This window comes from Lathyrus oleraceus, chromosome 3 (genome assembly GCF_024323335.1).
Source record: "Lathyrus oleraceus cultivar Zhongwan6 chromosome 3, CAAS_Psat_ZW6_1.0, whole genome shotgun sequence".
Classification (NCBI taxonomy): Eukaryota; Viridiplantae; Streptophyta; class Magnoliopsida; order Fabales; family Fabaceae; genus Lathyrus; species Lathyrus oleraceus.
In genome coordinates this window covers 295,059,775-295,074,694 of record NC_066581.1, presented here as the reverse complement: position 1 = coordinate 295,074,694, position 14,920 = coordinate 295,059,775, and the positions used below count along the sequence as shown (strand labels likewise).

The 14,920-nt window shown below is 37.2% G+C and overlaps 1 long non-coding RNA gene across 1 annotated transcript; it reads right to left on the bottom strand.

Moving 5' to 3' along the window:
* Positions 1-3,544, bottom strand: LOC127129182 (uncharacterized). Its single transcript, XR_007806204.1, has 2 exons — positions 3,326-3,544; positions 1-718 (listed from the first exon to the last, which is right to left on the bottom strand). It is a non-coding gene; the product is annotated as an uncharacterized LOC127129182 (long non-coding RNA).
* Positions 3,545-14,920: the final 11,376 nt, after the last annotated feature.

Below are 14,920 nucleotides of genomic sequence, written 5' to 3'. Positions count from 1 at the left end.
TAACCAAAATAAGACATAGATAGTAAGAAGTACATAAAGTTCATAAGTCATTACAACTAAATTACAATTTCATTACAAAATGGCACCTAAAGTGCATCAGATTTAAGACATAACTAAGTGCCTTAATACAAACATAACCAAGTTCCTTAATACAGACATAGCTTAAACATACTAGTTGTTACAAAGTTCCTTAATACGATATAACCATGCTCTGTCATTTATTTTTCTTCTAAGATTTAAAGGATCTGGTACACACCCCTGGCTTTGAATCAGTTCTATGTGTCGAAGTTCCCGCATCATGCTTTGTCAATGTGATGGATTGGTGAGAAGTTGAACCTTGACCTGTAACTGGTTTTTGAAACCATTTCAAATTTAATATTTCACTTTGCCTTTTTATCATCCTCAAAATAGGTTTTTAATGCTTCTTCTGTTTTGGTTGAGCTTGACTTCCTTCAACCTGACTTGTGTCAAACACACATGATTCAGCTTGACTTGCATCAATATCAGCATCAACATGGATTACATCAATCTCAGTATGAACTTGGATTGTATTAGTCTCAGCATGAACATGGTATTTTACTCTCTCATATGGACCTGCATCAATCCCTTCATCAACTTGAATATTACATGCATCAGCTTGTACAACATCTTGCACATTAGTTGCATCAGCATTGCTTTTCTTTGGCTAAAATCTAGCATGTCCTTCTTTGGGTTTCCTCTAAACAAGAAAAAAGATTTGTTACATTAAAATCATCACAATGTAATCATATAAAACTTGGCAGTTTTGAACATTACATTTCTTTTCAAAGCATTAGGATCTTGTGTAGGGCTCTTGCATGACATTGCGTTGTGCCCAAATTTATCACATTTGGTGCACTTATAATCTACACCAGGTCTTCTTCTCCTAGCATCATCCTCACCACATTCCATTATCCTAGATTTCCTAGGTCTTCCTCGTCCATTTACATACACATGAGGTTATAGTTCATCAGTTTGTACTTCAGGCCACGTGTCCTGTCCATTTATAGAACTCACAAAAAAGCCATAACAGGGTGCATACTTCTATCTTGAATAACAGTCATCCATAAATTCATTAGGGTTTTATTTTCTATAACTTAATGCAGTAACAACATGCCTACATGGAATTCCAACCAATTCCCAAAAATTACAACTGCAAGATCTTTTGGCAACGTCAATAATAAACTCTTGTGTGTTAAATGAATTTGTAACCTGGAACTTTTCAGCAATAGACCAAGTTGGCAGCCAATGACCACTATTGAACACCTTATTATCTAACCTCTTCCTAGGTATTGGCATAACTTTATGTTGACACTTCTCAAGTTTGGTGGCAGATGTTTCTAACCTATTCATAAGATACTTTCTAATCCACTCACATATGGTTAATATAGGCTTATCCCTAGTAACTAAAATAGTAGCGTTAAAAAAGTCAGCAATATTGTTCATTAAAACATCACATTTATGGTAAAAACTAAATGCATGCTTAAACCAACATTTGATAGGAACTCCCATTAGCCAACTCCAAGCCTTGACATCCACTTTCTTCAGTTCATTCATCTTTTGGATCCAACCTTGATAGTAAGTTGCCTTAGCAACTCCCATCATCAAATCCCTTATAAGGGTTCCACCTCCAAACCTTTTCTTAATATTTGCATACAAGTGTCTGAGACATAACCTATGATCAATTCTTTCAAACATTTCTTCCAAAACATCTAATAATCCCTAAAACAAATTTAATATATGCATTAGGTTAGAAATAGTTATAATAGATGAAATGAATTAAAAATGTGATGTTAACTACATACCTTTTATTGATATGAAATAAATAGATATCTTTTATCTTGTCTAGTGTCTTCCATTAATAGTTATAGAAACCATCTCCAACTTTCCTTTGTTTTACTTTCAACGCACCAAAAGCCAATGGGAAATATTGATCATTGTTGTCCCTACCCACAACAATAAAAAGTTGTCCACCATATTTTGTCTTCATATGGGAGCCATCAACTCTAATAAATGGTATGTATCCATTTATGAAACCCTTCTTACAACCATCAAAATAGAAGTAGAATGATTCAAACCTTGGTTGTATCGATGGCAATGGTCTTTCAACATTGATCTTCATAGTATTCCCAGAATGAACCTTTGTTAACTCATTAACATACCTCCATAGATTTTCATATTTCTTATCAGCATCCCCTTCAATAATTTTCTTTCTAATAAACTTTTCCTTCCATGATCTAGCAACACTAATCCCCACAGAGAAATTTTGTCCCATATCTTGCATAATATCATGTGTTATCACTTTTTCAGAAGTTTGCATTTTCTTCACTACTGCCTTTGCCACCCACTTTGAGTTTGCAGATCTATTATTCAAAACCCTAACACATATGTAGGTATCCACCAATGTCCTTATAGCATAGGTATTCTTATGGCCCATTTTAGAGCATAATACTAAAAAACCACATGTAGCCTTGCATTCTACCCTTACCTTATAACTCTCACTTTTTACAAAGGTGATTTCCCTCTCTAAAATCAGTAAGAGAACTAAATTTCATGCCCCACTTAAACTTGTAATTCTTACTGAGATGCTCTTTCCTTAACCCTTCAAACTTTGGCCATTCATCATCACTACTCTCATCTGGATCTGAGTTGTCTAGTTCATCACTACAATATTCATCATCATTATCAATTTTCTTTTGGGGCCTACCTAGTAATCCTACAACTATGTCCCCATGATTTATAGGTACATTAACATCAATTCCTACAAATCCATTTATAAGATCAGTATTTTTATCATCCTCATCATCTTCAAACCCTTCAACCACCTCATCATTTAATCCTTCCATATATGTCACCCCATTAACACACTTAGGAACCCTTACTTTCAGTTATATGTCAGTAACACCATGTTTCAGATAAATATCACCATCAACTTAAGTTGCACAAGCATATGCAGCAAAATTGTATGCATCATCATCCTTTCTTATTTGAAAGAAATCCTCATATATTTCAATAATTTTTGTCCATAACCTATAACTTCCTTCTTTATAACCCCGCGTATTCACCAACCTATGAATTTCAGACATTGTCCATTTGTTAATGTGTTGACTAGAAACTATTGTATCCACACCGCCTATGTATATGATATCATTCTTATTGACCATTATAAATTCACCTCCATGGTGAAAAACTACATTGAAATTTTGTATGTTATGTGAAAAGGATTCGAATAAATGTTTAATATTCTCATGGTTTAACCAATACATAATCAAACTCAGACATTTCAAGAGACATTGAAAATACTAACCTCATACATTGAATTCTTCGTTCTTCGTATTCGACGTTGCAAGTTGATGGCTTTTCATTTTCGTCCTAAAAAAGGCTTGTGCTTCTTCAATGGCGTTGTCTTCGTGTTTCTTTAATAGTGTTCAGTTGCTTCGTCTTTGTCTCCTTGCCTGATTTGGGATTTCCAAAGTAACCGTAGCTTTTACAGGGGTAAATAAATAGGATAAAGCAAAAGTTAAAAAATGAAAATAAAAAACCACCTCATTTCCTACTCATTTCCATGTCGGATTAAAATGGGAATCTGGGTTAGAAGATTGAAAACAGGGACCATATATAGGAAATCTTCATATTATAAGGGGGAATAAAAAAATTACATGGGGAAAAGAGAAACTCACTTACATTGCAGGGGATGTATATTTAACTCAAAATAAAATTATATGGTTATGGGGGTGTAATGATATTGGTAGGGTGCAGTGAGAAATAGGTGTTTGGTAGATTGATTAGAAAATAATTAGTAGTAGTCATTTTATTTAATTTATTAAAACAAATAAAGGAAGAGATTTTGTTGGATAAATAAGAAAATAAAAATAGTAGAAATACGGGAGAATAATAGTAGTATTTGTTATTAAAATAAAATTAGAGATGAGAATGACATGTTAGTAAATAAGAGGATAAGTGAGGGTAGTGTTGGAAGTCTCTAATTGAGGGAGGTTAGGTTAATAATAAAAAGGTTAGTAAGAGGGTTTTGGAATTTTTTTGCGTAAAACATAATTTTGGTGAAATAGAGAGAGAGGAAAGGGCTATGGCATAGAGAGAACAACCTTTGAAGGAGCTTTAAGGAGTTTTTGTGGAAAAATCTAAGGTAAAGGTGGGGGGATTACTCCTAATATGATGCATATTGTAACACCCCAGTTTTTGATTTATTGAAATTACTTGATTTATTATGACTTTTGTGTATTTATTTTATTAATGGATATTATTAATTAAATAAATAAGGATAATGGGGTGTGTGGCGTTAAGGGTGGAGAGTAATTAGAGGCTGCTAGAGTTCGATTAAATTATTATAATTTATTTTAATAATTAAAATAATAATATTTTATTTAATTTATTTAATTTAATAGAAAATAGAGAGTTTGGGGCAAAAGTGTGATTTATGAGGAGTAGAAGGGAGGAAGGAAGAAGAGTAATAAGAGTTTGGGCCAGAATTAAAATGATGAAAAGATTTATCCTAATGATATAATTAAAACATAACCTAGTTTTAGGGAGTTTTATCAGTAAGTATAATCAGATTGGAGAATAGAGAAGAGACTAGAGAAAGTGCAAGAGAAGGCTTAGAGCTTGGAGGGGATTAGAGAATCAAAAACCAGAATTTTGCATTGCTGCTAGGATAACCATGTAAGGGGAAGAACTATCCCAATAACGGGTATATGCATGAGGGGTAGAATTGAGGAATCATTAACCTCCAATAGGGCATTGGGATTTGAACATAATTATGTTCTTGATGATTAATTTGATGTATGTGATGATGATTAGTGATAAAATTTGTGTGCTAGGATGTATGACAAATTATGTTTGATAATTTAACATATATTCACCATTGTTCACATTTTGAAGGTTTCGAGAATAATATGATTTTATGAAAACCATGAATTAAAGGTGTTGATTTAATGAAATTAGATGTTTTTTATGAGTATATAGCCTACGTGTAATGTTTTGGGTCGATTTTGTATGTCTAGAATGAGAATTAGGGGTTTTGCATTGAACTCCATGGAAGAAGACGAACTATGCAGCTTGCAAGGCGCTGACGGGCGTCATGTTGGTGACAGGAAACCCGTCATGCTGCCCAGGTTTGTTTCCTAAGTCGGTCGTCACATAGGTAACGCTCTAAAGTATTGAGGTCGGTGACGGGCGACACGACCGTGATGAGTAACCTGTTATGACTCTATAGTGGGCGTAAATGCTTATTTTGATGATATTAAGTTGCAAATTTTGATTCTTCAAATTTTGTGGATGTTTTGGGAATTATTAGGCTCTATTAGCTACTGTTTAAATGATATTATGGTATGACCTAACGATTAAACATGATTTTAATCGAATACATGAATTATTTGATGAATGATAGATATGTGCATACGTGATGATGATGTTGTGTTAATTTCTGTGAATTGTGATGATGATATGTTATTGTATGAGCATGAATTATGTTGTGGAATTGTGAGCATGTTGTTGTAGGATGATATTTCGGGAGGGGGACTATTATTGTTAGGTCAGTGCATGGTTTGTTTATTATCGGGAAGGGACTTTAAACATTATGTTTTCATTGCATTGATGTTTTGTGACATGCATTCAGTATATCATTGTTATTGATGAAAGAAGCAAGATGCAACCCGAGAATGGTGGATTGGTGACTTGTCCCGAATTCAAGCAGGGCGGATTCGAGGTTTGAGTAGGGTGAACCTAGTTTCTGGGTGAACCAATTGATGATGATATGGTACCACATGCATGTGAGTTTAGTTAAAGTTGTGAGTCTTGTTACATGATTTAAATGATGAATATGTGATTGCCTTATGTATGATGATGGATTTGCATGTGAGAATTGAAGTGCCGCGAAAAATACAGAGTCGCCACCGGATTTTATTTATTCTAAAGGAAAGGGAAAATAGCGATAAAACCCCAAATGAGAGAAACGGTCTCGCAACCAAGAGCGGATTCGGAAGTCGGTTATGCAAGGGGAAGGTATTAGCACCCCTCACATCCATGGTACTCCATGGGAACCACTTGCTTGTATCAAATTCGTATGGATGTTTACTTATTTGTAAGTTGCTTGCTATCAGGAATGAGACGAGAGATGAGATGGGAGAGAAAATAAGTTTTAATTTAGTGTGCTCGCCAAGGATTTGGGCCCTTGTGCCTATGTATCCCCATACGTGCAATAGGGAAGTCAGAGCTTCGTAGTTCGGCTCAAAAATTGGGTATTTGTTTGGTTGTTTTTACTGAACAGTATTAACGTTCGCGTGCTACTGTTCACTTGCTTGTATACTCTGTCATGGGAGCAGAAAGTATTTGCTTGTTTGCGGTAAAATGGATACGCTTGGCTCACACTCTAGCAATTAAACATTACTTGCTCACACATGGAGGCTTAAGCTTCGTTCACGGTAGAACGCAAGTAACACGTCCTTATCGAAAGGTTTTGAAGAGTGCGCTAAGGCAAAATATGATTTGATTTGTTAGGGTTGATTTTATGCATGGAGACTGAAATTCTGGTATCAGATATAAGATGTCGAAGGTAATGTCACGACACTGATATCTGGTTATAAACAATGGATAAACAAAAACAGAATGGTAAAGCAAATAACACAAGCAATTGTTAACCCAGTTCGGTGCAACTCACCTACGTCTGGGGGCTACCAAGCCAGGAAGGAAATTCACTAAAATAGAATTAGTTCAAAGACTATCCGTACACTTCAACAAGTTACAGTCTTTCTCACCTAATCTCTACCCGTGCAACTTCTACCTAAGCACTCTTAGATATGAGAACCCACCCACTTCCCTTACAATCACACACCCGTGATTTTAAACAACAATCCCTTCTGAAAATAAAATACTTTTCAATTACAAACTCTTGATTTTACTTCACAGTTTCAATCAAGAAGACACACTCTTGATCTTGCTTCACAGCTTTGATCAAGAAGACACACACTTGATCTTGCTTCACAGCTTTGATCAAGTGGACACACACTCTTGCTTAACAGCTTTAGAGTGACAAATTACAACCACAAATTAGTCCAATTCAATCATCAATGGATGACTTGAATGACCTACAAGTCTTACGACTAAACAGACACAAACCCTAGCTCTCTCTCTCAATTTCGCTCAGTCTTGGTTGTGTGTAAAAACAGGTTTTCTAAGTCCCTTTTTATAGAAGCATTGGACATCTTGAAAACCCTAAATATATTTTCTAATCAAATCTTTTTATAACAGCTGTAGAGATCTCCTTGGAAAATAAGCAAATCTGGTTGTAATCCATGATTGAATGCGCCAGCTAGCCATATCTTCAATCATCCAATGATTGCCATTAATTGTGCAATCACAAAACACCAGACATTCATACTGAATGTTATGTGTACAGGATGTCATGACATCGGGTCTGACATCCTGGAAAAATCCTGCATAATCCAATTTCCTTTTATAACAGGTACAACCATATCAGATACCATGACATTGTGTATGTCATCTGAAACAATCCTGCATGAACATGTCTTCCATATAAGCTTCAGTAGGTACAACCAATATCAGAAGCCTTGTCATTGTATGTGGCATTCTGAAACAATCCTGCTTGCATATGTTCTTTAACTCCAGCAAGTACATAGGATATCTCATGTTAAGACATCACACATGACATCTTGTGAACACTCTTTGTTTTACCAAAATTGCTGCCAACACTTAGAATCAACAAACTCCCCCTTTGGCAAATTTTGGCTAAAACATATATCTGTCCTTTTTGTTCACAAGGCAAACTATCAGCAGTTTAAACCACATAACAGTAGTCTAATCAGCAGCAGAAGCAAAACAATTACTAGCTATGGTTACTAGTAATACACACATGCACAAGGGTACTTCTCCTCCCCCTAAATCTGTGCAACACCAACAGAATTACTAGTTATGGATGCAACTAGTAAGACACACAAATGCACAGTGCACAAGGGTACTTCTTCTCCCCCTAAATTTGTGCCTGCAACAACCATAACAGCTACTGAACTCCAGTACATGTACCAGCCAAAATGTCATACTGACATCTGCTACAACATCAGCACCTGTGCACCATATCAGACATCCTTTTTGACATCTGCAAACAGAACAACTGAAACATTCTGTTTTAACACCTGTGCACTTCTTCCAATAATAGTTGTCCTTCTGTCCAACCACATACAACTTCCATATCAGCACTTCTCCCCCTTTTTAGTCAAAATTGACCAAAGGTGACCAATTAGACAAAATAAATGTCTATTAGCCTAGCAGAGAATGTTAGAACAGATGTTATAACATTAAGCATGTTAAAACAAAAAGTCAGTAAGTACACACCATCATTAAACACAGCTGTGATAGCTGGAATGATGAACAAATCCAAGGAACTCATTAAGAGCCCTAAATATTACATAACAGGCATCAAGAGGACTGCCACAAAATACAAAAACAAAAACCAATCAAGACAACAGCCTTCCAAACAGCAACAACTTCCACCACACCTCCCAGTCTTCAATTCAGGGAGGAACCATTAATCAAAAGAGGAAGTATCACCTTCACCTTCATCTTCATCTTCTGAACACTCAGAGCTTCCAGAGCAGCCACTGGATTGTGCTTTTCCATCTAAGTCCTTACCATCCTTCTCTAACTCTTCTTTTTCCAGGTTACAAATAAGAGCTTCCAAAGCTTCTTTTCTTGCCTTTGCCACCTTCATACCCTTCTCCAATTCCTTGCAAGTATCTTTCAATTATTCAATTAGGCTTCCTTGAGATGTAGGCTCTCTTCTGACTGATGTCATAACAACATCATTTATATGACTTCCCTCAAACAGCTTATAATGAATGGATAGAGGGGTTTTTCTCCTGCTTGGCATGTCATTAGTATTGAGTATGCCTGGTTGTTGGCTAAGGATAATGCCACACATAAGGGAAGGGAATGCAATAGGTAACTTCACAGCATTTGTAGAAGCATGTCTGATGGTTTGATCAAATATGAATTTCCCAAAATCATAGTTTATCTTGGTTCCAATTGCATGAATGATCCTTCCCAGGGCAATGGAGATGGTAGAGACATGATTAGTAGGTACCCAATTTGCTGAACCAATCTTATGCAGAATGGCATATTTCACAGTGAGCTTACTAGCTGATAGGTGTTTCCTACTAGGCCATTCCTTAACTTAGCCAGCTGTAATAATTCTACAGACCTCATTGTCTGTGGTCTCTAGATCTACTCCTCCATCAGTTCCTCTCCCTAGGAACTTGTTGATGATAGTAGGTGAAAGTTTCACACCCTTACCCCTTACAACAACTTTGCAGCCCTCCCTGCTGCTTCTTTCATATATCTCCTCAGGGATGTTCACAATGAATTCTTTGACCAACCCCTCATAGCACTGAGGCAGAGCAGTCACAGTTTTCATAAGACCAGTTGTCTTAATTAACTCCATGACTCCCTTTACTTCACTTGCCTCTTTTCCCAATTCTCTTTCAACTGCTACCCTTCTTTGAGTCACAAACTTCCATTTGGCAGCACCACCTTCCACGTGAAACGAGATATTGTCAAGATGAATAGCAGCCACTTTGTTTGGAGACTTCTTTACAGGCTTCCTTTTGACAGAGGGAATGTCTGAGACATCATATTCGACATCCTCATCAGATTCAGAACTCCCACTTTCCTTCATCTTCCTGACCTCTACTTTACTCCAAGTCTTGGAGGGACCTATACCAGCAACCCTTTTCTCTTTCCTACCTGTCCTTATCTCAGCCATACTCTTCTTTTTTCTCAGTCTATTAGCTACACTTATTTTCACAAGATTGACCAACGTGTCATCTTCTTCCTTAATGTCCTGAGCAGTATTAGGGGACATACTAGGTAAGTTTTTTCCAAGAAAACATATTCCCTCAGCAGCTACTTCCTTTTCTGTTTTAGATGAGTCATCATCTTTCTCAACTTGGCTTTCCACCTCAGGTGAGGGGTCCCTTCTGGACAGAGGGGTAAAAATGTCCTTAACTCCATGCTCTTCATTTTAGTATCCTAGTAACTGGTATCATACGCAGAGGGGTCACGTCCATCAAATCTTCATCTAAACATTCCATGGAGGAAGTTCTAGTATGAAAGGATTTTGAGCTAGATGTTGACGGATGTTGAGACATGTTGTTGAACTTTTGAGAAAACTTTCTTTGCCCTAGCAGAGGTTCTTTGAGAAGTTTGATGAAGATGGAAGGAATTGTGTTCAGGCAGAGTGTGCAAATGAAATAGATGATATTTCCAATACTAGGAGATGGTTCATTATTAATATGGCTTTTTCTTTTCATTGGGCAGACAATATTTTTGTTACCTTTTCCACTCCTCATTAATTGCCATATTTTCTCAAGAAACCAATCCCCTAATTTTCCCTTTTCAACATACCAATCCCTTGCAGTCCTGTTGGTTAGTTGCATTTCATGCTGTAGAACTATGAGTTTGTTTTCTATATATTTTCTACATGAGTGATAAAAGCAAGTGATGTACTTGGTCCAACTGTGCTGAATATGGTCTTTGGACAAAGGTGTACCATCCAGGTTGTCATAATATAATGTCATAACATCGAGTGTGACATTGTATGTAATTATCAGTATTTTCATCCAACTTGGTTGAGCATTGTTGCTATCATCTGATATCTTCTCAATTTCCTTTGCACTCATAGTCCCTTGTGTCTCAGCAAAGCTCTTACTACCTTCAGACTTCATACCACCAGTCATATGTTCAGGTGTTTGGGCCATCATGACCTTTTCTTCCTTGAGGTTTAGCATCCTTATCTGACACTTTTCCTTTCCCTTGAAGATTCTTCTTGCAACTGTACTCATCTTAGAGGGGTTATCCATTTGAGAGCTCCACATGTAGCAGTTATTGTTGGTCCTGATTCCTTTCATAATTACTTCACTGTCTTTGTTCACAATCAGACATTCAGTTTTAGTGAAGATGATATTCATACCTTGATCCCCTAGCTGATTGATGCTTATTAGATTTGAAGTCAAGCCCTTGACCAGTAGAATATTGTCAAGTTTAGGAGCTCCAGGACACTCAAGCTTGCCTATCCCCTTTATTTCACCTTTAGCTCCATCACCAAAGGTTACATAGCTTAAGTCATGAGGGTGAAGATTAGTTATCAAGTCTGAGTTCCCAGTCATGTGTCTAGAGCATCCACTATCAAAATACAATTCTTCTTTGTGAGCCATTATACTTGTAACATTAGTCTTAGGAACCCATTGCTTCTTGTTGATAGGCCTGTGATGTTTGGGTCTGGGTTGATAGTGAGTCTGTTGATGAACATGGCTAGGATAACCATACAACTTATAACAGGAAGACCTAGAGTGTCCAGATTTCCCACAGTATTGACATCTCCATCTCTGGTGTTTGCCATCCTGCTGTTTTCTCTTCTGATGGTGTTGATGAAAGGGGGTAGGGTAACCATATAGCTTATAGCAGAAGGGCCTTGAGTGTCCAAATTTCCCACAGTAATGACATCTCCATCTTTGGTGTTTGTCTTTCTGCTGTTCTTTCTTCTGATGGTGTGACATATGATGTGACATCTTGGAACTGCTCTTACTATTGCTGCATTTAGGTTTAGCTTGAGCTTTGGAGCCAGTGTAACTACTTTCAGCCTTAGTTTTATGGTACCTTATTCCAAATTTGACTCCTGTGATTTGTCCAGTTTGAAGAATCTTGTCTAAGGAGTCAGATCCATTGTTCAGCATCCTTACATACTTGGTTGTCTCTTCTAGTTTTGAGTTTAAGAGCACAACTTCAATTTTTAGCTTGAAGATGGTTTCGACATGTTCTGCTTTTTCTTTCTCCAGTTGAACTATCTTCTGGCTCTCAACTTGTTGATCTTCATCTAGCTTGACCTTTAGAGCCACAACTTCTGTTTTCAATTTGGAGATGGTTTCCAAGTATTCTACCTTCTCATTCTCAAGTTGAGTTATGTCTTTCTTCTGGTTTAAAGACTGCTTGTTCAGCTCTACACTTTTCTGACACAGCTCTCTGTAGGTAGAGGCCAATTCCTCAAAGTTTACTTCACCATCACTTGAGTCTTCATCAGATCCCCATCTTCCTGTCAAAGCAGTCACAAGATTTGCAGCCTCCTCTGTATCACTTTCATCTGACCAGGTGGCAGCAAGACTCATCTTCTGCTTTTTGAGGTAAGTACCACATTCTGTTCTAATGTGTCCATACCCATCACATTCATAGCACTTTACTTCTTTTCCTTCTTTGGGCTTTTCTTATGACCTTACTTTTCTTCCATCGCTGATGTCAGATGAGATGTTTTTGACATTTGCCTTGGATCTGACATCCATTTTCTTTAACAATCTATTAAACTGTCTCCCCAGCATTGCAACTTCATTGGCCCACTTTTTATCCACATCTTGACTGTTTTCCTCTTCTGTGTTGGATACAAAGGCAATGCTCTTGGTTTTCTTTTCAGTTCCCTCAATCAATCCCATCTCAAAGGTTTGGAGGGAGCCAATTAGCTCATCTACCCTCATGTTGGAGATGTCTTGAGACTCTTCTATGGCAGTCACCTTCATTGCAAATCTCTTAGGGAGTGACCTGAGTATTTTTCTTACCAACTTTTCATCTGTCATCTTCTCTCCCAGGGCTCCTAAAGCATTAGCAATCTCAAGGATACTCATGTGAAATTCATGAATGTTTTCATATTCTTTCATCCTTAAGTTTTCAAACTTGAAGGTGAGCAGCTGAAGTCTAGACATCTTTACCCTAGAGGTGCCTTCATGAGTGACCTTGAGAATGTCCCAAGCATCTTTGGCCACTTCACAGTTATTTACCAGCCTGAAAATATTCTTGTCTACCCCATTGAATATTGCATTCAAGGCTTTAGAGTTTCCAAGAGCAAGATCATCCTCCTCCTTGGACCATTGTTCTTCAGGCTTCTTCTCAGTGGTGGCTTCTCCTTCTTTAGTAATGACAGGATGCACCCAACCTGTTAGCACAACTTTCCAAGCCTTGTTATCGAGGGATTTTGGAAACGCTACCATTCTAGGTTTCCAATAGTCATAGTTAGAACCATCCAAAATTGGTGGCCTATGAACAGATCCTCCATCTCTCTCCATTGTACCAGAAAGTATTGCCCCTAGATCTCACCCAGAACCAGAGCAGGATGCCTGCTCTGATACCAATTGAAATTCTGGTATCAGATATAAGATGTCGAAGGTAATGTCACGACACTGATATCTGGTTATAAACAATGGATAAACAAAAACAGAATGGTAAAGCAAATAACACAAGCAATTATTAACCCAGTTCGGTGCAACTCACCTACGTCTGGGGGCTACCAAGCCAGGAAGGAAATTCACTAAAATAGAATTAGTTCAAAGACTATCCGTACACTTCAACAAGTTACAGTCTTTCTCACCTAATCTCTACCCGTGTAACTTCTACCTAAGCACTCTTAGATATGAGAACCCACTCACTTCCCTTACAATCACACACCCGTGATTTTAAACAACAATCCCTTTTGAAAAGAAAATACTTTTCAATTACAAACTCTTGATTTTACTTCACAGTTTCAATCAAGAAGACACACTCTTGATCTTGCTTCACAACTTTGATCAAGAAGACACACACTTGATCTTGCTTCACAACTTTGATCAAGTGGACACACACTCTTGCTTAACAGCTTTAGAGTGACAAATTACAACCACAAATCAGTCCAATTCAATCATCAATGGATGACTTGAATGACCTACAAGTCTTACGACTAAACAGACACAAACCCTAGCTCTCTCTCTCAATTTAGCTCAGTCTTGGTTGTGTGTACAAACAGGTTTTCTAAGTCCCTTTTTATAGAAGCATTGGACATCTTGAAAACCCTAAATATATTTTCCAATCAAATCTTTTTATAACAGCTGTAGAGATCTCCTTGGAAAATAAGCAAATCTGGTTGTAATCCATGATTGAATGCGCCAGCTAGCCATATCTTCAATCATCCAATGATTGCCATTAATTGTGCAATCACAAAACACCAGATATTCATACTGAATGTTCTGTGTACAGGATGTCATGACATCGGGTCTGACATCCTGGAAAAATCCTGCATAATCCAATTTCCTTTTATAGCAGGTACAGTCATATCAGATACCATGACATTGTGTATGTCATCTGAAACAATCCTGCATGAACATGTCTTCCATATAAGCTTCAGCAGGTACAACCAATATCAGAAGCCTTGTCATTGTATGTGGCATTCTGAAACAATCCTGCTTGCATATGTTCTTTAACTCCAGCAGGTACATAGGATATCTCATGTTAAGACATCACACATGACATCTTGTGAACACTCTTTGTTTTACCAAAATTGCTGCCAACATTTAGAATCAACAGAGACAAGCATTAAACCCTTGGCTAGATACAGTCAACGGTCCAATAACTCGGGAGTTGAGAGGATAAGTTATCCTAACCACTCTTTTCGTCCAAAAGAGATTTGATTATGAAAAGAATTTGGCAAGCTTAATCGTTGGAACTTAGAGGGCGACAAGTATCTAACCCTTGACTAAGTACAGTCAACGATTAAAGTACTTGGGAATCGAGAGGACAATGGAGTCCTAACTATTCTTTTTCTTCCTCATAACGCCTAGATTTAACTTGATTATTAACATGCATGGTAAACTAAGCTAGAAAGAGATAAAGCTAAGCTATTACATGATTAGGGGGAGGGGAACATTTGACCCATAAATGGGGGATGGATCCATACAATACAATGGAAAGGAAATGAAAGGAAAATTCACAATCTAAATTAAGAAATAGAATTCTAGTCTACATGATTATACAAATCATCATACAAAAGGCCAAATCGAATGAGAAATTATCCTAAGGTTTA